This window comes from Trichosurus vulpecula, chromosome 3 (assembly GCF_011100635.1).
Source record: "Trichosurus vulpecula isolate mTriVul1 chromosome 3, mTriVul1.pri, whole genome shotgun sequence".
NCBI classification, from domain to species: domain Eukaryota; kingdom Metazoa; phylum Chordata; class Mammalia; order Diprotodontia; family Phalangeridae; genus Trichosurus; species Trichosurus vulpecula.
In genome coordinates, this window is record NC_050575.1 from 226,878,622 (window position 1) to 226,902,329 (window position 23,708).

General features: G+C 38.1%; 1 protein-coding gene and 1 pseudogene across 1 annotated transcript in view; one reads left to right on the top strand and one right to left on the bottom strand.

The window, feature by feature from the left end:
* CDH13 (cadherin 13) overlaps positions 1-23,708 on the top strand; it is a 1,345,123-nt gene that overhangs the window by 198,398 nt on the left and 1,123,017 nt on the right. The window lies entirely within an intron of this gene.
* LOC118841618 lies at positions 2,694-3,330 on the bottom strand (annotated as a pseudogene).

Consider the following 23,708-nt stretch of genomic DNA (forward strand, 5'->3'; position numbering starts at 1 on the left):
ATTTGATATAGGTTATATGTGTGTAGTCATGCAAAACGTATTTCCATATTTGTCATCTTGTGAAAGAAAACATAGACAAAAATAAAGTAAAGGAAGTATGCTTCAGTCTGTATTGAGACACTATCAGTTCTTTCTCTGGGGATGGATAGCATTTTTCATCATAGCTTGTTCCGAGTTGTCTTGGATCATTGCATTGCTGAGAATAGCTAAGTTATTCACACCTGATCATCTTACAATATCGCTGTTACTTTGTATACCGCATATTTCACTTTGCATCAGCTCATTCAAGTCCAGATTTTCTGAGAGCATCCTGCTCATCATTTTTTAGCACAATAGTATTCCATCATAATCACAGAACACAATTGGTTCAGCTATTCTCAAATTGATGGGTATCCCCCCCCCCAATTTCCAACTCCCTGCCACCAAGAAAGAGATACTATAAGTATTTCTGTAGATATGGGTCCTTCCACCCCCTTGTAAAAATACCTTCAGGGACACAGACCTAGTAGTGGCACTGCTAGGTCAAAGGCTATGCACGGTTTTATAGCCCTTTGGGAATAGCTCCAAATTGCTCTAACGAATGGCTGAATCAGTTCACAACTCCAACAACAGTGCCTTAATGTCTCATTTTTCCCACATCCCCTCCAACATTTGTTATTCTTCTTTTCTATCCTATTAGCCAGTGTAATAGGCAGGTGGTAGTACCTCAGAATTGTTTCGATTTTCATTTCTCCAGTCAATAATGATTTAGAGCATGTTCTCATATGGATATAGATAACTTTGTTTACTTCATCTGAAAACCATTCATATTTCTTGATCATTTATCAATTTGAGGATGGATCCTATCTTCTAAATTTGACTCAGTTCTCTATATATTTGAGAAATGAGGCCTTTATCAGAGAAACGTGCTTCGATTTTTTTTAACAGTTACCACTGCTAAATTAATTTCCCTCCATCTTATTTCCCTCACCACTATTTATTCTATTCTCTCTCTCTCCTTCCACCCTCTCCTTCCTCAAGAGTTTTGGTGGGGTAAGATTTCTATACCCAGTTCTGATGAGGTTCATTTACTCTCCCTCACCACCTCTTGCATATTCCCCTCCACTGTAAAAGCTTTTTCTTGCATCTTTATTATGTGAGATAATTTGCTCCATTCTACCCCTCCCCTTCCCTTTCTCCCAGTGCATTCCTCATTTTCACTGCTTATTTTTTTTAGATATCATCCCTTCATATTCAAAGCACACCTGTGCCCTCTGTCTACATATGCTCCTAATGGCACTAATAATGAGAAAGTTTTTATGAGCCAAAAGTATCATCTTCCCATGTAGCAATATAAACAATTTAATCTTATTAAGTCCCTTATGATTTCCCCTTTCCATTTACCGTTTTATGCTTCTCTTGAGTCTAGTATTTGAAAGTCAGATTTTCTATTCAGCTCTTGTGTTTTCATCACAAATGCTTGAAAGTCATCTATTTCATTAAATATCTATTTTCCTCCCAAAGGATTATACTTGTTTTTGCTGAGTAGGTGATTCGTGGTTGTAATCCTAATTCCTTTGCCCTCCACAATATTATATTCCAAGCCCTCTGATTCTTTAATGTAAAAGCTGATAAATCTTGTATTATCTGGAGTGTGACTTCACAATATTTGAATTGTTTCTTTCTGGCCGCTTGCAATATTTTCTCCTTGACCTGGGACCTCTGGCTATAAAATTGCTGAGAGTTTTCATTTTGGGGTCTCCTTCAGGTGGTGATCAGCGGATTCTTTCAATTTCTCTTCTACCTTTTGGTTCTAGACTATCAGGGCAGTTTTCCTTGATAATTTCTTGAAAAATGATGTCTAGGCTCTTTTTTTTATCATGGCTTTCAGGTAGTCTAATAATTTTAAAATGATCACTCTTGGATCTATTTTCCAGGTCAGTTGTTTTTCCAATGAGATATTTCACGTTGTGTTCTATTTTTTTTATTCTTTTGATTTTGTTTTATTGTTTCTTGATTTTTTTGTAAAGCCATTAGCTGTCATTTGCTTAATTCTGATTTTTAAAGAATTTTTATCTTCAGTGGTCTTTTGTACCTCCTTTTCCATTTGGCCAATTCTATTTTAAGGTGTTCTTCTCTTCAGTGAATTCTTCCATATCTTTTTTCATTTGAAAATTCTACATTTCAGGGCATTCTTCCTAATGGCTTTTTGTATCTCTTTTACCATTTGGCCAATTATGATTTTTAAGGTATTTTCTTTAGTATTTTTTTGTGTCTCCTTTACCAATCTGCTGACTCATTTTTCATTATTTTCTTGCATCACTCTCATTTCTCTTCCTGATTTTTCTTCTATTTCTCTTAATTGACTTTCAAAATCTTTTTTTGAACTCTTTCATGGCCTGAGACCAATTTATGTTTTTCTTGTAGGTTTTGAATGTAGGAGCTTTGACTTCATTATTTTCTTCTGAGTGTGTTTTTTTTTTTGACAGCACTGAAAATTGATTTTTAATGATAAATTACAACTTGGACACAGGGCGGGTAATGGGACAAGAGCTGGATTGTCTGTGGGCTTGCATTACATTGACGGCCTGCTCAGGGGCTGGGTGTCCCCGCCCAATGCGAGGTCTTGCCAAGAGGCTCTCAGCCTTGAGTATTGGCGATTTGAGAGAGCAGCAGGGCCTTTTTGTTGCAGGGGAAGCGGTAGGATGACTGCTTTAAACATAGTGTTGCTGTTGCTGCTTCTTGGTAGCTGCTTTGCTGGCCAGGTCCTTGGCCTTCTCAGTAGCTGCCGGAGCAGTTTTCTTCGCCTTCTCAGTTGCTTTCTTAGCTGTTTCAACAAGTGTCTTAGAAGGAGCATCACCTTGCAGTTTGGCCAAGATGTACTCAAAGCTTTTGACGGTCTTAGTCACATGAGTTTTGAATCTAGCTAGGCCAAACTCCTGTACAGCTCTGGAGACCCCACGCAAACTGGAGGAGATCCAGGCCTCCCAACAGATGTCAGTCCAGCCACTGTTTTCAGGGTTCACACAGTAAACACATTTTTCCTTCATCATCATCAGCTGGGCATGGTTGATGTTCCAGGTGAAAGTGGTCAGGGTCTGGTTCTGTGGGTCCATGATAGAGTCCTCAAGGCTATACACCTAGTGGGCTACACTAGCAGGAAAGAAGTGCTCCACCCAGTGGGGCATCCTGTTGGTCTTTGTTAGAAGTCACCCAGACAGCAACTTCTGATCACAATATCCTCACTCAGCACATGATTGCTGTAGGGGTTGAGATAAAGCTTCCAGAAGGCAGGAAACACTTGGTCCCAGGAGCTCCAGAGCATGCCTGCCCCAGGAAATACTTCACCATCTCTCAGCTGGGGTCGGGGTCAGGGCAGCTGAGCATGTGTTTTGATCTTCCTTGTCACCATAGTAACTTTCTATGGTCAGATTTTTTTCTATTGTTTGTTTATTTTTCCATCTCTTTATTTAATTTCCAACACTTTGTTAAAGTGAGGCTCTGCTTACAAGGAGGAGGGCACACTATCACAAGCTTCAGGGGTTTTGTGAAACTGTTATCAAAGATACTTCTAGGGACCTGTAAGTTTTCAGTTCTTCCAAGGTGGTGTGATCTAAAGAGAAATGTGTTTACTACTCTTCTGGCCTTTGCTCTAATATGTGAGTGACTGCAAGCACTCTTTTCTGCCCTGGAACTGTGACCATGGTGCCCCCTCCACTGTGGCTGCAAGCCTTGTTGTTCTAGTGCTCTTCCTTGCCCTGGGACTGCCACCCAGGACTGTGACCCAGATCTGAGAATGGGCAAAGCAACAGCATCCTGGCCCCCAAGCCAGCAAAGGGACTCCTTCAATCTCTTTCTGATCAGTTGTTCAACTCCCTTAGCATCTGTGAAATGAGGGCTCCAGCAGCAGACCCAGCTGCTGCTGATTCAGTGGCTCCCAAAGCCTGCTCCTAGTTTGTGGGGCCTGGTCTGCACTGGTACTGCCTGCCCTTGACTATGCTCCACTCTCACCCAGGTGCAACAGACCTTTCCTGCCAACCTTCCAAGTTGTCTTTGGCTGAAAAATTGTTTCACCCCATCCTTTTGTGGTTCTCCTACTCCAGGAACTGGTTTTTGGCATTATTTAAAGGGGAGAGCTCAGGTGAATGGCTGTCACTTTTCTGCCATCTTGGATTTGCCTCTGTGTAGAGGATTTATTGAAAAGAAATATTTTAAAGGAGATGAGAGTGACTGAATTAAGAGGCAGGGGATGATCTGAGGCTGTCCATGAAATGAAGTCAAGGTGAAACACCAAAGTGGCAAAATTATGAAACAAAGAACTCATTTGTTTCGGACTTCCATGTCACCCACAGTTTCCTTTCTATTCTCAGGTCTCAAAAGAGCAGCTTCCACGCTGAAGCAACAGCTGTTCCTTAATAGAAGAATATCACTTTCTTGAATAATATTTGCAGGATGCTCACTGAAGTTTGGGGTCTTTACAGCTTTATTTATATTAATTTTAGGCTTGTTGAAGCAATATGTTTCAGATAGTTCACTGATGCTCTTAATCATATGCATTTAGCACCACAGATGACTGTTGGGAAAAAGGAAAACACTGTTCTTCTTGAATGCAAGATACATGTTGTGGATTGATAAAATATGTTACTGTTTTTGTTGCAGAATCAAAAGAAATGTAATACAAAGGACTTGCCAGCGCCAAGACACTCTCAAGCCTTGGCCTAGGGAATTGTTTCAGTGACAGAGTTCTTCATGGAGCTACTGAGCACTGTGAAATAGGAAAAGCTGGTCTCCTCCCAAGAATGGTGCAGCTTTAGTCCAGTGAATACCCACACCTGCCAAGAAAAGAGCCCAAGAGTGATGGGAATAATGGCATTTCTTGAATCATGCACTTATTATAGGATCATAGACATAGAAGTAGAAGGGACCTTAGAGGTTATATAGTGCAACCCTTTCATTTTCGAATTGTGGATTCTGCAGCTCAGAGAAATAAAGGGAAAGCAAGAAATGCAAGAAACTTCGAAGGGGATATATTTGGGTGTGCTTTAATTTTTTTCTATTTTTATAGCATTTGGATTTCTTTTTTAAAAGAAAAAAAACTGGAAAAAAGCAATTCAACAAAACTAACCATCATATGAACCAAGTTTGACATTATATATAGTGTTCCATGCTTAAGAGTCCCCACCCTTGGCAAAGCCCGTAAGGATGGACCTTCTCAGTCTGTTCCTTGGGGCCAAGCTTGGTCAATACAATTTGTAACATGCAATTTCAATTCCTTTCTTTTTGTTGTTCTTCCATTTGTATTGCTGGAGCTACTGTTGTTATTGTTTTCCTGTTTCGCCTTTCTTCACTTAGCATCATTTCTTACTATACTTCTTTGTATTCATCATAAGCACTTTCATATAACAGTGTAATATTCGCTTTTATTTTCATACCAAAACTTGTATAGTAATTTCCCAATTTGTGGACATCTAGTTTGCTTCAAGTTCATTTCTATTAAAAACAACGACCCCCCCCTCCAAAAAAAACCTGGTTCATTTGTTTTTGGTGTCTGACAGGGGAGGGAGGAAGGGTAAATACCTTTCTTTTTATTGTTGATCTCCTTGGGAAATATGCCAACCAGTGGAATTTCTGAAACACAGGGTAAAGGAATTTTTGTAGCTTTCTTAGTATAATTGCAATTTGCTTTCTGGAATAATTGAACCAGTCATTGGCCCTACTTATTGCATGCGCCTATTTTTCCACAATTTCCTCAACATGAATTCTTTTTGTCTTATGTGTGAGTTGGAACTTCAGAGTATTTTAATTGAAATTTTTCATATTATTAATGTTTTGTGGGGCCATTTTTTATAGATGACCTTTCACCATTTCCATAGTTACACTGATGACATAATCCACATGATGCAATGGAAAATTTGCTGGCAATGAGTTAGAGAATTTGAAATTGAATCCTGCCTCAAAAAGTCTGATTGGGGACAAAAAAAAAGAGTGGCCAATACATCTGTTCTGTACTGTGGCACATAGCATTCTTCCTCCAGGCAGTTTGGCTGAATGGGAAAAAGCATTAGGCTTAAATTCAGGGGACTTTAGGTTTTATATCACTAGCTTTATTACCCTAGGCAAGTCACTTACCTTCTCTGACCTCACAGTCCTGACATGCTAAATGGGAATAATGGTTACTACCAACTACCAACACGTAGGTTTTTTTCAAGAAAAGTCCTTTTAAAACCTTAAAGTATTGTAGGAATGTGACCAAAGGGGTTATAATTGGTATCCTATCCTAAGTCACCTATTTTCCTGGTTAACAGGGTACATCTAGAGACAAGATATCCTTTTGTTTGGGAGATGGGAAAGAACACACACTGAGGAGGCTGACAGGGAAGGTATTTGAGGGAGAAGAGTGTTAGTCATAAGTCATCTGTTGTATAGTAGTAAGGGTATTAAATTTGGAGTCAGAGGACCTTGGTTCAGTTCTCAATTCTGCTCCTTAATCCCTGTAATACTTTGGCAAATCACAGTTTCTCTGAGTCTGCTTCTTATTTTATATAAAAAAATTGATGGTGTTGGACTAGATGATCTCGTCTAGCTCAGAATTCAAGAGGCTTTGAAATCATAGCCAGTAGATAGCTGCCTATTGTCCCAGTGGAGACAGCTGGTTTTCTCATGGTATCATAGTTTATTCACCAAAGGAACCTATGGATACTCTGTAGCTCTCAATGTAGGCCATACAGGTAACATCCTCAATGAAAGAGGGTATTCATTCTTCCTATTAGCAGAGCTTTGCAAATCTCTGTGTCTGAAAAGCAGAAGGAAATGGAATTTGGGGAACTCATTCTCTGTGTTCCTCTACCTTTTTATATAGTGTTGGGAAATCTCTGCATGTCTAATGGGATGCTCGGCACCTTGAACATCTTCCCCAAGATGTCGTAATGTAGACAGACTCTGGGATACTCCGTTGTGCAAGGCTTGAGTGGTATTGCTTTGAAAGGGTTCAAATGAACAGCAGGAGGCTCTTGAACATCAGCTGGGCCAGGTTCTGCTATGTGAGACACCAAGGCACAGAAGGCATGATCCCTGATCTTAAGTACTTAGTTTTGTCAGGGAGACAAAATATAAACACACAAAACAACTCTAAAGCATAGAAGGAAGAGCAACATGAGGTCAGCTTATTGATGACTCTGCAATAATACTTTCCTTACCCCACCTTCTCTTCCCATGCCTCCCCCAGGAGGGATCTGCCTGCCTAGCAAATGTGCTCCTTAAAAGCCACTCCATCTTTACAGGGTCAGCTGGCTGACTCTGGAGCGGAATACAACTCTGGGACCTTCTGGCTTGCCCAGACCTCCAGCCAGTGTGCCTTCTTCATCTGACCTCCAACAAGACAATTAAATCTGGGATTGCAGAGTAAATTCCTCCCCCTCCCCTTCCTGCCTATGCTGTACTATATTTATATGTCCATACATTCCTGTAGTACTTACTGTTATTTGAATTAAAAAAAAAAACTGTTAAATATATTAGGGGCAATTCTTTTTCAAAGCATTTCCAGTACAAACATCTGCTTGTTCTATCCTGGGGATTTTGTAAAAGTCAATAACAGCAGAATACCAGTTTCCTGGGATGTGTTGTGAAATATTTTTGTAGACTTTTTTTTTCAATGTAAACATCAGGCATCAGTGACTGCTTTTATTTATTCAATATCTAGAAATCTGAGAGGGAATTTTATGAGGAAAAATATGCAAAGTCTCTAAAAATTGATTGGGAAAGGTTTCACTGTTTGAGATATTTTTAGTACCTCAAAGTAATCTCCTGGTTACTAAGTGAGTAATCCCATAATTGCTAAAAGCCATTGCTCAATTGGCTTAAATTAATTTAAGAACATATGTTAGCCTGTTAAACATGAAGTTAGCTCTCAGGCTAACTTCCCAGACTAAAGGAGCTTTGAAGCTTTATATCCATCAGCCAATGAATTTATTACAAATTACCTATCTATATATCTTTTACAAATACTAGTGCCCACTTAACCTGAACATTAGAATTTTCATGTTAATATGTTATTGTGAGGTCCCACAAATTCCTGTCCCTTTAGTAATTTTGCTGTCAGGGACTGTATTTTGCCTTTTTTGTATCCCTATTGCTTAGTAGTTTGCCTGGCACATAGCAGCGGCTTAATAAATGCTTTCCCCATCCTGTACGGACACATCCATTATCGTGCATGACAGTGAAGAAAAGATGATGGGAGCTCTCCTGCTGAAGGGATATATTTAAAAAAACACACAAAAAAACAAATTAAGGGCAGTCATATACACATCCCAGGGCCATATATATATATATATATATATATATATACATGTTTATATATTCAGACCCACTATGTGTAACAAGTTAGCTATTTATTCAGCTTAACATGCTGTCATTTGCTTGAGAGGAAAATAAAGCTCCCTGAATCCTAGATTTTGCTTCTCATTTGTTTCTCCTCCACAACCTTGTTCTGATTCCTGGTTTTGGTCCAACTTCTTATTTATAATTAGGCTGCTACTTCTGGTAGTTTCATATAAAAACCCGTCTTTCTGATTCCTGATCTTGATTTATCCTCACTCAAGACTGACTCTCACTTGGACAGGAATTTCTCTGGTGGGATTCTGCTGTCCTCTGTATGTATTAGGAAGAGGGTTCAGTCAATAGACTTTGACTGGCCCAATATCATACTTGGCCAGGAGCAAATTGGGAAGAATTAATAGTTTATCTATCTTTTCCATAAAGAAATCCCTGATTGACATGGCCCTATCCATTTCAGCATTAAACCTCTCATTCTCTAATCTGAGCTTTCAATTTTTAGCTCTTAATATCTACTTATCCTTTTATCTACCCAGTTTGACATTTACCAATTTTCTTTAGCTAAAACCTTTCATGTGTCATATCTCCTGTTTCACTGTGACCCAGAGCAATGTGTTCACACAGGATTGGTAGTGTGTGTTGGCTCATGCTGTCCAATGTCCTGTTGTAACAACGCCATGCAACCTAAGTGCTTCACAAATGGTTTGGGCTGAGATTGGGGATATGATATACACTCACTAAGTGGAGATGTGATATATATGTCTGTCTGGGTTGTACAGTTATAGTAGAACAAATTTCTTTTCTGCCAAATGATTTTGGATCTTGACACCTTTAAACAGTGTGTGCAAACAAAAGGATTTGGATCTAATTCTATCAAAAGATTCTGCCCACTATTTTATATATCTAATTTGTGTGCTCTCTTAGCAGTCACAGGTTCTTAATGAACTCACTCCATTTGAACTGGGCATTTGATTACATTGTCTAATTTGTAGATTTTTTAAGTTATTCAGATAAGTCTCCAGTTAGACCATGAAAAGTCAATAAAGTCCATTTGTCCCTGAGGGCAGGCTGGGGTGAGTTCACTTAGGGATTTTAAAGTTGAGGCATATAAGCCAATTTTGATATTTTTTTGCTAGTTAGTTTGGTAATGACATTGACCTCACCCAAGTAACATGGGTTTATACTGATGGTACTGAGGAAAGAACAGATAGAAATCTTGACTGCAAGGAGTTTATAATGTGCACTCAATGTATTTGTGCACATATTAGTATAGAATTAGTATAGAATTGGTAGGACTGATTTGAAAAGATGACTGAGTTAGAAACAATTGATCAAAGGAGATTACATAATCATAACTGATGAGCTTAGCCTAAGAAAAATTTCTGAAAGAGGAGAGAATAGTTATGTAGTTGTTATATTATTAATACCTATTGATTGAATGATTGATTGAAGGGATATTGTTTAGTGTAATAAAGTTAATAAGGAAATAGTAGTAGAGATCAGTCTTGGTTTTATGACTAATGGGTAGTGACTATAGAAAAGTCACTTTCCTCTTAGGACCTCACTTTTTAAATCTGTATTATAGAAATGGAGATTTTCCAGTTATTTCAGAGGTTCCCTTTTAAGGTAGCCTAATTTTCTACTTTTCTCCCAGAGAAGAATTACATATCTATGTCTCTATAGTATATACAAATGTATGCATATATATGAAATTGATATATGTTAATATATAAATATACTTGAATACACACACATATTAATGTAAGTTTTATTTTGCCTTTTGTCCACCAATAAAGACTTATTTTTTCTCCCTCCCACCATCCTGTTTGGAAAAAAAGAAAAACAAAACTTTGATAAGAAATGGAAATAGCCAAGTAAAACAGCTTTTGACCTTGGCTATGTCTAAAAGTGTATGCCTAATTCTGCATCTTGACTTTTTGGGGGGTATTTTCAAAAATATCAGATAGCAATTAGAGAAAAGTACACAGAACCAAGAGGACAAAATATGCAATGAACACAATAATTTAAATGAAAACAACAGTGAAATAAATTACAGACCCAAATCAATGCAGTGGTGGAGCTTGATTCCATCAAGTCATTAATGATGAGAAACTATCTCCCTCCCCTAGTTAAAAAGAAAGTGTACTACTAGTGTAAAACAAGGAAAATATTATCAGTGTTACTTATACTTATTTTTAATAATCATAATAGCTAGCATTTATATACCACTTTAAGGTTTGAAAATCACTTTACAAATATTATCTCATTTGATCCTCATGATAATTCTTAGAAGTACATAGTAGTATTATTCACATTTTAAGATGAGCAAGCTGAGACAGATAAAGGGATAAGTGAGTTGCTCAGGGTCATAGTGTCTGAGGCTAAATTTGAACTTAACACTTCCTGACTCCAGGTCTAAAGCTGTATACCAATGAGAGGGTAAAGAGGAAGAAAATTATTGGGAAGTGACCCCAGTGTTTTGTTTTGTTATGTATCCACAAAACTTTAAAAAATAAAAATAAATCATCAAGTGCCAAGCAAATGTAATTTGTTGTAAATAGGAAGTATCTGGGCTTCAAAAAGGAGAGGTGTATAGAAAACAGAACGAAATTTATTCAATGGACATAGGAGATCTTAGGTGAAGTGTTAATGCTAGAAGGGGATTCTAAAATGTCAAGGGAAGAAGAGGACACAGGGGAAAGGAAACCTACTAAAAGCCTAGTTGAAATGGGAACTTGAAAATACATCTGAGTTGACATTAACCTGGGTTAAAATGAACAGCTCCAAAGGAGCTTTAGGACTAGGTTTAGTTTCTACTGCTGGAGCAAAGAGTTGGCTGAGGCCAACTGGAAGAGAGCTTTGTAGAAAAACTAATTAAAGTTTTCATGTTAATCACATGGCATTTGGGAGGTACTGGATCATTGTGAGCAGCCAGAGCTTGCAATGTATAAGAGATATTTAAAGTCAAAGCAAATTATTGTGTTGTTGGTGTGTAGAAGTGCTATTTCATGAAGGTAGAAGGCTAGCAGGCTGGTATGATGAATACTAAAACCATAGTGATACCCTAGGAGTTAACTAGGACTTTGAGTTTGGCAGTGGAGGAAAAGTAGGAAGGGAATAAGAAAAAAATTGTCTTTTGAACCATTCTAATCCATCCTTTACACAGCTGCCAAATTAATGTTACTAAAACACAGATTTGATCTTGGCACTCCCCTCCTCAGACTTATTAGTTGCTCCCTATTGCCACTTGAATGAAATAAAAAATTCTTCAGTCTAGTGTTTCAAACCATTGGCCATCTGGCTCCTAGGTATATCTCCAGACATAATATATGGTCCAGGCAAACTGCTTAGTTTGCTGGTGAATGAATAATGGATGACAAACTATTTATTAAATACCTATCATGTGCTAGGCAGTGTGCCAGAGATAACAAATATAAACAAGTGAGATAATCTCTTCCCTTAAGTGTCTAACATTCTAATTGGAGGAGATGACACCTAAAGGGAATTGTCTGGCAGAGGATGTCTGCACTAACAACATCAAGGTGTAAAATGGTCAGGAATTAAATGGAGCTCAAGATAAGGTAGAAGCTCACTTACAGCCCAGCATCTTATGGTCAGGGTCCAAGGTTCTGGTGGAAGGTGACTGGGGAGTATGAAAAGGATGACTAGAGGGCCAAGAGTACAGTGTGAAAATAGCCAGGTAGTAACATGGAGATCTGGTTCTGGGTTACCCAAACTTGACATTGCATCTCTCCTATAAGTATGTTTCCTGAGGCTGCCCCTCCTATCTGGAATCTACTTCTTTTTCAACTCTTCCTCTGCTTTGGTTTTCTTTAAGGCTCAGTTCAGAAGCCAGTTTTTACTCATAACTTTCCCTTATCCTCCTAATTCTTATTGATTTCCCCTTCCTCAAGTTGCCTTACATTTACTTATGTGTGTACATTCTGAATTCACAACCATGACCCCTAACTACTATAACTCTACCTACCACTATAAGTAAGCCAAACAGTCAAACACCTGGCTAATGGACCATATAATGTTAATAGGTGGTTTTCTAAGTCAATTGACTTAGGAACCCTATATGTTTAGTGGCCTCTCTTTCTTTCTTTTTTTGGTCAACGACCAGTCAGTCAACAAGCATTTATTTAATTTACTATTTTTTTATGCCTTTCATTTTTTTTTGCATTTACTAATTCAGTAATTTTTAGTTTTCAAAAACATTCACTTCCACAAGATTTTGAGTTCCAAATTTTCTTTCCATCTCTTGCCTTCCCCACCCCAAGACTGTGCATTTTTATTACCCCTACGCCCAATCTACCTTCCCTTCTATCACCCCCCCTTCCCTTATCCCCTTCCTTTCTATTTTCCTGTAGGGCAAGATAAATTTCTATACTTCATTGCCTCTATATGTTATTTCCTAGTTGCATGTAAAACCAATTTTTAACATTTGTTTTTAAAACTTGTAGTTTCACATTTTCTCCCTTCCTTCCTCTTCACCCACCCTCGTTGAGAGGGAAGCATTTAAATATAGCTTGTACATGTGTAGCCATGCACAACACTTCCATTACAGTTATGTTGTGAAAGACTATCTATATTTCCCTCCATCCCATCCCACCCCCTATTTACTCTATTCTTTCCTTTGACCCTGTCCTTCCTCAAAAATGTTTGCTTCTGATTACTCCATCCTCCCATTTGCCCTCCCTTCTATTATTCCCCCCTTATCCCCTTCCCCCTACTTTCCTGTAGGGTAAGATAGATTTTCATACCCAACTGAGTGTGTATGTTATTCCCTCCTTAAGCCAAATCCAATGAGAGTAAGGTTGAATCATTCCCTCTTATCTCCTCCCTTTTACCCTCTATTGTAAAAGCTATTTCTTGCCTCTTTTGTGTGAGATAATTTACCCTATTCTACCTCTCCCTTTCTCCTTCTCCCAGTCTCACCGCTTAATTTTATTTTTAGATATCATCCGTTCATGTTCAACTCACCCTGTACTCTCTGTGTCTTTGTTTCTGTTTCTGTCTCTGTCTCTTTCTCCATCTCTCTCTCTCTCCAAACACACACACACACACACACACACACACACACACACATGTGTATGTGTGTATGTATGTATGTACATATATACATATATATATATATACACACACACACATACACTCACACACACATTCCTGTGTATGCAGGAATATAAACAGTTCAATTTTAATAAGTCCCTTATGATTTCTCTTTCCTGTTTACCTTTTCATGCTTCTCTTCATTCTTTTATTTGAAAGTCAAATTCCCTATTCAGCTCTGGTCTTTTCATCAAGAATGCTTGAGAATTCTCTTTCATTGAATGTCCATTTTTCTCCCTGAAGTATTATACTCAGTTTTGTTGGGTAGGTGATTCTTGATTGCAATTCTAGCTCCTTTGCTGTCCAGAATATCATATTCCAAGCCTTCCAATCCCTTAATGTAGAAGCTGCTCAATCATGTTATCCTGATTGTGTTTCCACAATACTTGAATTGTTTTTTTTTTTCTGGCTGCTTGCAATATTTTCTCCGTGACCTTGGAACTCTGGAATGTGGCTACAATATTCCTGGGAGTTTTCCTTTTGGGATCTCTTTTAGGTGTTCAGTGGATTCTTTCAATACATGTTTTCTTTTCTGGTTCTAGAATATCAGGGCAGTTTTCCTTGATAATTTCTCAAAAGATGATGTCTAGGCTCTTTTTTGGAGCATGGCTTTCAGGTAGTCCAATCATTTTTTAATTATCCCTCCCGTATCTATTTTTCAGGTCAGTTGTTTTTCCAATGAGACATTTCACATCGTCTTCTGTTTTTTCATTCCTTTGGTTTTGTTTTATAATTTCTTGATCTCTCATAAAATCATTAGCTTCCATTTGCTCCACTCTAGTTTTTAAGTAATTATTTTCTTCAGTAAGCTTTTGGACCTCCTTTTCCATTTGGCCAATTCTGCTTTTTAAGGCATTCTTCTCCTCATTGTGGATCTCTTTTGCCATTTGGGTTGGTTTACTTTTTAAGGTGTTATTTTCTTCAGCATTTTTGGGGTCTCCTTTAGCAAGCCGTTAACTCATTTTTCATGATTTTCTTTCTTCACTCTCATTTCTTTTCCCAATTTTTCCTCTACTTCTCAAAATCCTTTTTGAGCTCTTCCATGGCCTGCAACTAATTTATATTTTATTTTTCTTGGAGGCTTTGGATGTAGAATCTTTCACTTTGTTGTCTTCTTCTAGTTGTATGTTTTGATCTTCCTTGTCACCAAAGTAAGATTCTATAGTCTGATTTTTTTCTGCTGTTTGCTCATTTTCCCAGTCAATTACTTGAATTGTTAGCTCTTTGTTAAGGTAAACTCTCTTCTTTCAGTGTGTAAGGTGTACTGTCCCAAGCTTCAGGGGTTTTGTGCAGCTGTTTTCAGAGATACTTCTAGGGACCTGTAAATTTTTAGTTCTTCCAAGGTATGATCAAAGGAGAGGTGTTTACCCCTCTCCTGGCCTGTGCTCTGGTCTGTGAGTGACCACAAGCACTCTTTTTTGCTTTGGAATGGTGAGGAGGATTACCTCTCCAGTCCTGTCACAAAATCCTCCACACTAGCACTCCTCCTTGCCCCAGGACCACCACCCAGGATTGTGACTCAGATAGAAGTACAGGCAAAGCTAGAGAATCCTGCCTCAGTGCCAGCAGAGAGATCCCTGAAACCTCCCCTCTGATTAGCCTCTCTCCACTGTCTGTGGGCCAAGAGCTCCAGAAGCAGCCTTTGCTGCTGCTGCCACCTCTAACTCCACTACCCTGGGGTTGGGGTCCGGACTGTGCTCCTCTCTCACCCAGATCTAGGAGACCTTTCCTATTGACTTCCTAAGTTGTCTTTGGTGTTGATGGGTTGAGAAGTCTGGAAACTGCCACAGCTGCCAGTGATTCAGGCCCCTGAGGCCTGTTCTGCCCCATCTTTGCCAGTGCAGGCCATGCTGGACTGTGCTTTTCTCTCAGACTAGTGCAACAGATCTTTTCTTTCAACCTTCCAGGTTGTCTTGGGATGGAAATTTGTTTCACTCTATCTTTTTGTGAGTTCTGCTGCTCTAGGATTAGTTTAGAGTCATTTTTCACAGGTATTTTGAGAGATTTGGGGTAGAGCTCAAGCAAGTCCCTGCTTTTACTCCACCATCTTGGCTCTGCCCCTGGCCTTTGTTTTTATTTGATTTTGATGCCATTGATGTAAGCTATTTGAGGGCAGGGATTATTTCATTTTTGTCCTTGAATCTCAAGTGGCATGAACATAAAGAGGCATTTACTGGAATACATAGATTGGAAATGAATTCTATTCAAATAGTTTCTGATGCTACCTCCTGGGTCTCAAAGGACATGGAGGCAGTGAAGTTCATTCAAAGATCAAAGGCCTTCAGGTCAAGATGAATGGCATTCACTGTTGTGCAGCTGATAGCAATGGACACTGATTCCCACAAGATCTGGATTTGGGGAGGTTTCATGTAAAGATTAAAAAAAGAACTATTTCCTCTCATCTCAAAGCCATATTATCCTCACTAAGTCAATGGACCTTATATGCAAACCAGCGACAGTCTCCTGGCCCTTAGATGATCATCTCCTCATTAGTAGAAGCAATCAATTATAGTTAAAGTGATAATTATTGGCAAGCCCCAGACCGAATGTTGTCAGTGAGTGATATTTTTCCATGGGAGGTTGCACAGTGATGATTATTTAATTCCTGAACTTTGGCAGTGACTGTACTAGTTGCAGGTCTGTAATGCAAGCAGGGTTCTTATCTGACATTTCCCCCACATCATTATTTCTGGTTTTACGTTCAGATTCCTGGTAGTTCCATTGACGTGAAATTCCGAAGGGAAATTTTTTAGCACTAATGATTCTTTAAAGAAAATGAGTATGTCTCTTCCAAGAGAAGCTTGGCATAAAGCTAGTTTTTAAATTTATACTAATGAGGATGATATTCATTGCAAATGACTGGATTTTACAGGCATAAAGTATGAAGTGTTCTACAATGTCTAATGGTCTGTTCTCAGGATTTACATAATATCTGTGGATTTTGCCTATGTGTCACAAACAATGAGGCTGGTTGAAATGCACATGCCCCTGTGTATACAAGACAAGCAGGACTGACATTAAGCATAATTCCAAACAGGCATAATTTACCCAAAATACTTCGGTACATCACAATGTATCCCACAGTTTAGAAGCCCATCTCAACTTCCCTTCCTCAAGCCATGCCTAATACACCCAACCTTTCTTGGGAAATTCCATCTGGGATGTTCTGTTTCTTAAGGTGACAGCTAACCCACTTATCTATTGATGGTTGACAATATGTCCATTAGAAAAGATTAACTCCAACACACACACACTCACATACAACACACCTAGTCATACTCCTTCAGATAATCTGAATGCATTTTAAAATTAGCTTTATGGAGATATGGCCAAATGAAAGACACGCATAATACATAACTTCTGTTATGTGGTTGAGGTCCACTTTTCACATTAAAGAGTGTTTATACATGTTTTGGACAACACGTAATGGACAACTTTAGACCATTGGGCTGGGGTGAAAAGGCATCATGGCTTTATAAATGGGGCTGGATAGGTCTTGGAAGATACAGTCTGTGCCCAAGCTCTATAGTCACATACTTTCAAAGACAGCTTATTTACCTATCTGCTCCTCAGAATCCTTAAATCTCACGTAGGGTGGCTTCCATTAGTAAGCACAGAAGCAAGAGCAAGGCCCTGCCTTGTTAAGGCTGTATGAAGCTGGAGTCATAAGCTACACGGTACATGGTCATGTCTGGTTTCTATCAATCTCTGGGCTTCCCAAATTATAAATCTGAGGCTTACCTGAGTTTGGGATCATCCTACATAAACCATTCCACCCTGTCCCAAACCTGTGGGACCTGTCCTTAAGGCCTATTTTGAGTAGTGTCCAAACTTGAAGAGCTACTGAGTTTGAATTTAACTTGACTTTGAATCTTGGCAAAAATCTTGAATATCTTAATTCTTTTTTTTTCTTTTTTTTTGCAGGGGGGAAGGTAGGGCATTTGGAGTAAAGTGACTTGCCCCAGGTCACACAGCTAGTAAGTGTGTCAAGTGTCTGAGGCCAGATTTGAAATCAGGTCCTCCTTACTCCAGGGCTGGTGCTCTACTCACTGTGCCACCTAGCTGCCCCCATTCTTGAATATCTTATCAAAGGGGATGGTCTGTGAGCATTTAGGAAAGAAATTGATGTTCTCTGAGACTCCAGTTAATTTCATCCACAACATGTCATTATTACTGACTGAGCTAATTTATTATTTTTCTCAACAGACAGATCAGGAAAATGCGACAGTAATAGCATACCTTGATTTCATGAAGGCATGGCATTCTTGCGGACAAAATGGACATATATAGATTAGATGATAATACAGTTAGGTAGTTGTGAATACACTTGAACAACCTGATTGAGCATCGTCATTTATGAGTCATTGACAAGATAGAGGGAAACCTTTGGTGAAATATATCAGGGAGCTTTCCATGACCTCATCCTGTTAATCACTTGGATGAAGACATATATGAAAGGCTTAACAAAGTTTTGGGTGACATTATACTGAGAATTATAGCAAGAATACTGGTTGTCTACCAGAAATAAAAAATGATAGAATAATGGACTAATTATGATATGGTAAAATTAACTAAAATTCTACAATGAGGTCAGGAAAATCATATATGAGTAGAAGACAGATAATGAAATAGAAAATAGTCTAAGTTAAAAAATGGAAGGAGTTAAAAAAAAGCAAGTTTAAGCTTCATGGCATGACTGTTGAAGTCTGAACTCACAAAGTTTGTGATACTGTGCTCTCTGTGGGTTTTAGTATAATCTTCACTTAATAGTGTGACATTACTCACCCCACTCCAGTACTTCAAATTTAGGTATCGTTAAGAGAGGAATCATGCATCATGACCAAAGAAAGAGTTGATAGCTTAATAGTTTTCTTCATTATTTGGTGCATCTCCAGAGTACTATAAATCAATAAGCAATTCTCAAGTGTGTCAATCAATGTGCTAAGCACTGGGGATACAAAAAGAGGCAGAAAGACAGCCCTTACCCTCAAAGAGCTCATAATCTAATGGGGCCGACAACAAGCAAACAAACATGTGAAACAAGCTACATACAGAACAAATGGGCAATAGTTAAAAGAAGGAAGGCATCAAGAGGGGTTGGGGAGGCTTCCTGTAGGAGATAGGATTTTAGTTGGGACTTGATGGAAGACAAGAGGAGAAGATGAGGATGGAGAACATTCCAGGCATAGGCAGCAGCCAGAGAAAATGCCCGGAGAAAAAGGATGGAATGGTAGAAAAGCCAGGAGGCCAGTGTCACTGAATCAAAGAGTCCACGGGAAGGAGTAGGTGTTAGAAGACTGAAAGGTGGGAGCAGAGATAGGTTATAAAGGGCTCTGAACACTAATCAGGATTTTGTATTTGATCCTGTAGGTGATAGGGAACTGCTGGTGTTTATTAAATAGAGGAATATGGACATAACAGTTTAGTAATAATGAAAAACAGGAATAGGTTCAAAAGTGTTCAATTATGACATTGAAATGATTGGAGATAGAGACAAGTATTGGTTGAAGGACTTATGAATGTTTAGCTTGGAACAAAAAAAATTAAGGGAAAACAATAGGGAGCTTTCTTATTTGAAGATTGCCACATGGATGGAAGGGTGAGCTTGCTTCCCTTGATTTCAGGAGACAGAACAAGAAGAAATAGGCAGGAGTTTCAGAGTCAGATTTGGGTTTGATATACATGCATTTCCCCCAACAATTAGAGGTATCTAAAGTGGAATGAGCTACTTCAGGAGGTAATGCTTTTTTCCCATCCACAGAGGTCTTACCTATAGGCTGAATAGACCATGTATTAAGGATGTTGTAGAGTGGGCTCCGATTCAAGTTCAGGGTTGGCTGAACAATCTCCGAAGGCCCTTTCAACTCTGATTGTTTGGCTCTTGCTAGGATATTTGGGCCAACGTCAGGCAGGTCAGTTCTATCTCTGTTCAGCACAAGCCACTTCAAATCCACCATACCAAATTTCTGCTTCTAAACTTCAGTTTCAGAAAGATCTCCAGTGACACGACATAGTCTATGAATTGAGACACATCATTGGTAGGCTATGATAGAAATGGATGGATCCTTTGGAATTTTAAGTGAATTCAGGCTAGTTAAAATATTGATCTAGATTGTCTAGCTTTGCACATAGTTTTACAGATCTAAAAATATTTGGCAGAATTTTGAAAAAAAAAACACTTACATGAATGAATCAGCAAATTAAAGAATGAGAAGTTGTAGGCTCTTCACCTAAGTATTGTGCCAAGGAAATATTTACCTTTGTCATTTAGTGACAAAACTTTGCATCCATTTTTCTTGATGTTTCCAACATGCTTTTGGTTGTTGTTTATTTGTTTCAATTATGTCTGTTTCTTTATGGTCCCATTTGGGGTTTTCTTGGCAAAGATACTGAAGTGTTTTACTATTTCCTTCTCCAGCTCATTTTTTTCCGATGAGGAAACTGAGGCAAACAGGGGTAAATGACTACTCACAGTGACACAGTAATAATTATGTGAGGCTAGATTTGAACTCAGTAAGATGAGTCTTTATGTCTTCAGGCAGGCATTCTATTCACTATGCCATTTAAATGCCCACAAATGGGGTATTTTATATTTAGAATTTCATAATTTTAGAGAATCTTCTCTGGGCCTGTGTCTCCTATGTCTGGGAATCATTAATGAATATTTTGAAAATCTGAGAGTGGAGGACTCTGATTCTGAGGTCCAATTATAATCAGGCCCAGAAAAACTGCTCTGGCATTTGACAGTAGGGTTCCAGTTTAACACAAATTAACATTCTGCGTCTTGGGGAGGGGACTTTAAATTTTTGAGGCTGAAATTATTGAAGAAATGAAAGACAGACAGGCTACTATCACCATGGAATTTTCATTTTTTTAAATACAGTCTCCAATCCCATTCCAAACTGGAGGCATTGATAAAAATTTTAACATTTTAGCAATTTAAAATTGTTCAATATTACACACGATCGGAAGTCCATTCATTTTGAAATATGTGCTTCTATAATATATATTTTAAAAAGCCCTCCAGAAATGTTAAATTACCTTGCACACTGCAGGCATAGGCTCCCAATCACTTCCAGATTGAAGCACTTATGGAGGGGGGGGGAAGGGGGAACCTTGAAGTGCTTGAGTAATTTTAAATTGCTGTGTACAATGAAAAGTGCCTTTAAATGATCGGATGCTGCAATTTGTTCCATAAGCTTTTTGATTTGTAAGTAACTGAAGCAGCTTCAACAGCAAGATAGTTTGGCCTGTATGCAGCTAATTTAAAGATTGGACATAAAAATTTAAATGTGATTAAAACATGACGTGGGCAGATATTGACCGTGAAAAGGTGAGACATGATTACACAACTGAGCAGATGGGAGATGGTAAAGCCGGGAAGGCCATGAAGCCCCTTGGGACCTCAATGGAGCAGTTTGTGGTAACAGGCCACATGGCTAAATCTGCAATGAATGTTATGCTTGCTTTGTCCTGGCCCTTGTTCTTGTGCTAACTCTCTGTTCTTCAATTTGGTAAAACAGATCATTTTCTCCCCCTGGCTACATATGACCTAGAGCTCTTTTGATTGAATCCTTAAATTGGAATTGTTGTGCCTGATGCAGGGTGGGAACAGGGAGAGGTGCTCACTAATACAAATGTAAGTGCATCTTCAGACACTATGAAGTTCCCTCACTGATAAAAGATTGGTCATTGCTATGGATATGGGGGATTATGCTATGAGGAGGTTTGAAACTTTGGAACTGAGGACAAAGCTTCATTCATCCAGCCTTCCTTACAACAGCACACTCACCTAGTGTAGCCTCCCTCTTGACTTATTTTAGTTCTTGCTTTTTTAAGAGGATTGGCTCACCTGGAATAAAACACTTAGGATCATAAATATTTGGAGGTCATGTATTTCAACCCCTTCTTTTAAAAGTTGAGGATATTTGGTCTCAGTGAAGTTACACTTACCCAATGTCACACATGTACTTAATAGTAGGGAAAGGATTTGACCTTGGTCTTCTTATCTCTGACTCAAGTGTTTTTACTATTGCATTGTGCATACCTACATCATCCTTTCAGGAATTTTTCCTAGATGTAGATCTTGCTCAAAGTCATCGTATTCTTTACTAGAAGGAAAGAAATTAAGCCACATTAATAGCTTGATTATTTGAAGGGAAAATAGCTCAGAGAAGATAGCACTATAAATTTGAGCTGAAAGAGGATTCCAAGGTCATCTATTTCTTTTTTTTTCAGCTGAAGAGAAAAACAAAGTTTGTTAAAGATTCGCCATATTGGGTAGAATCTTAAGAAATCTCACCATTTGTGAAGCTTCACAAGTGGGCCAGATTCAATCTGAGATAGATTGAATCTGAGCCCAGAGATCATCTATTTCAATACTCTCAGCTATGTAGCTAAAGAAACTCAAGCCTGCAATGGACGTGGAATTCCTGATATTATCTTTTTAAAATAGCATTTTATTTTTTCAATTACATGTAAAAACAATTTTTAACACTTTTTTTTTAAAAAAATTGAGTTTTCAAATTCTCTTACTTCCTCCCTTTCCTTCCCCTAAGATGGTAAACAATTTGATACAGATTATACATGTACAATCATACCAAACATATGTCCATATTAATCAAGTTTTGAAAGAAAACACAGACCTGGCCCCACAAAAAACATATAAAAAATAAAAGTGGAACATAGTGTACTTTGATCTGCATTCAGATTTCATCAGTTCTTTATCTGGAAATGGATGACATTTTTCATCATGAGCCCTTTGGAATTGTTTTAGATCATTGCATTGTTGAGAACAGCCAAGTCATTCACAATTGATCATCATACAGTATTACTGTTAGGATGTACACTCCCCTCCTGGTTCTGCTCACTTCACTTTGCATCAGTTCATGTAAGTCTTTCCAGGTTTTCCTGAAAGCATCCTGTTCATCATTTCTTATAAAACAATAATATTCCATTACAATCACATGCCACAATTTGTTCATCCATTTTCCCAATTGACAGGTATCCCCTTAATTTCCAATTCTTTCCCACCACAAAAAGAGCTGCTATATATATATATATATATTTTGTACAAATAGGTCCTTTTTCCTTTTTCAAAAAGTCTCTTTGGGGTAAGATACTACTATTGCTAGGTTAAAGGGAATGCACATTTTTATAGCCTTTTGGTCATAATTCTGAATTGCTTTCCAGAATGGTTGTATTGGTTCACAACTCTATCAACAATGTATTAGTGTCCCTCCCAATTGTTCCACATCCCCTCCAACATTTACCATTTTTATTTTCTATCATATTAGCCAGTCTGATTGGTGTGAGGTGGTATCTCAGAGTTTTTGTATTTCTCTAGTTAATAGTGATTAAAGCATTTTCATATGACTATAGATAGCTTTGATTTCTTTTTCTGAAAACTACCTGTTCATATCCTGTGACCATTTATCATTTTATTCTTATAAATTTGACTCAATTCTCTATATATTTGAGATAAGAGGCATTTGTCAGAGAAACTTGCTATAAATTTCCACTACCACCCCCACCCCGGTTTCTGCTTTCTGCTTCCTTCTCAATGTCATATTGTTATTAGTGGCTTAGTCAGATTTCAAACACATGTTCAATGACTACAAATTCATTGCTTACACGTTTCTATTTCTCCACGTAGACTTCTGTTAATTGATATTTCTTTTTTATCTAAACTCTATTTTGCAAAGGAACACAGCTTTCTTTACTGTCGTACAACGCCTGAGTACTCCCTATGTCAGGTGTGGTCCTTTATTTTCCTATGGGTTTCAGAAATGAATGAGACTTTTTTTTTCTCCTTCAAATAAATAAAATATCTTCAAATGGATGAGTTTTAAAGAACAAGAAAAATAATACATTTCCTTGGAATTTTATGATTTAGAAAGTACCTACCATGTGAGAGAGGTAATACAAATGTAATTATCCCCAATTACAGATGAAGAAACTGATGTTATAAGACATTAAGTAGCCAAGATTTTTTAAAAGTTTCAACCTCAGTTTAAATTGAGGTCTCATGATTCCGTATCCAATGCTCTTTCCACTACATTATTTTGTCTCTTTTGAGGAAATAGATTAATACACACATAGAAATCGTGTGTGAAAAATGGAAATGGAACCAAAAGAGTGGGTGGTTTAGAGTTTTTTTTTTTTAAGTGTCTATTAAAAAAGCAATTTGTTATAAGAGTTCAAGCTTTTCTTTTCTTTCTTGTTTTTCCTTCCTCAAGTCCCTCTTAGTATAGATCTAGAACAAGGAAACATAACCACAAATG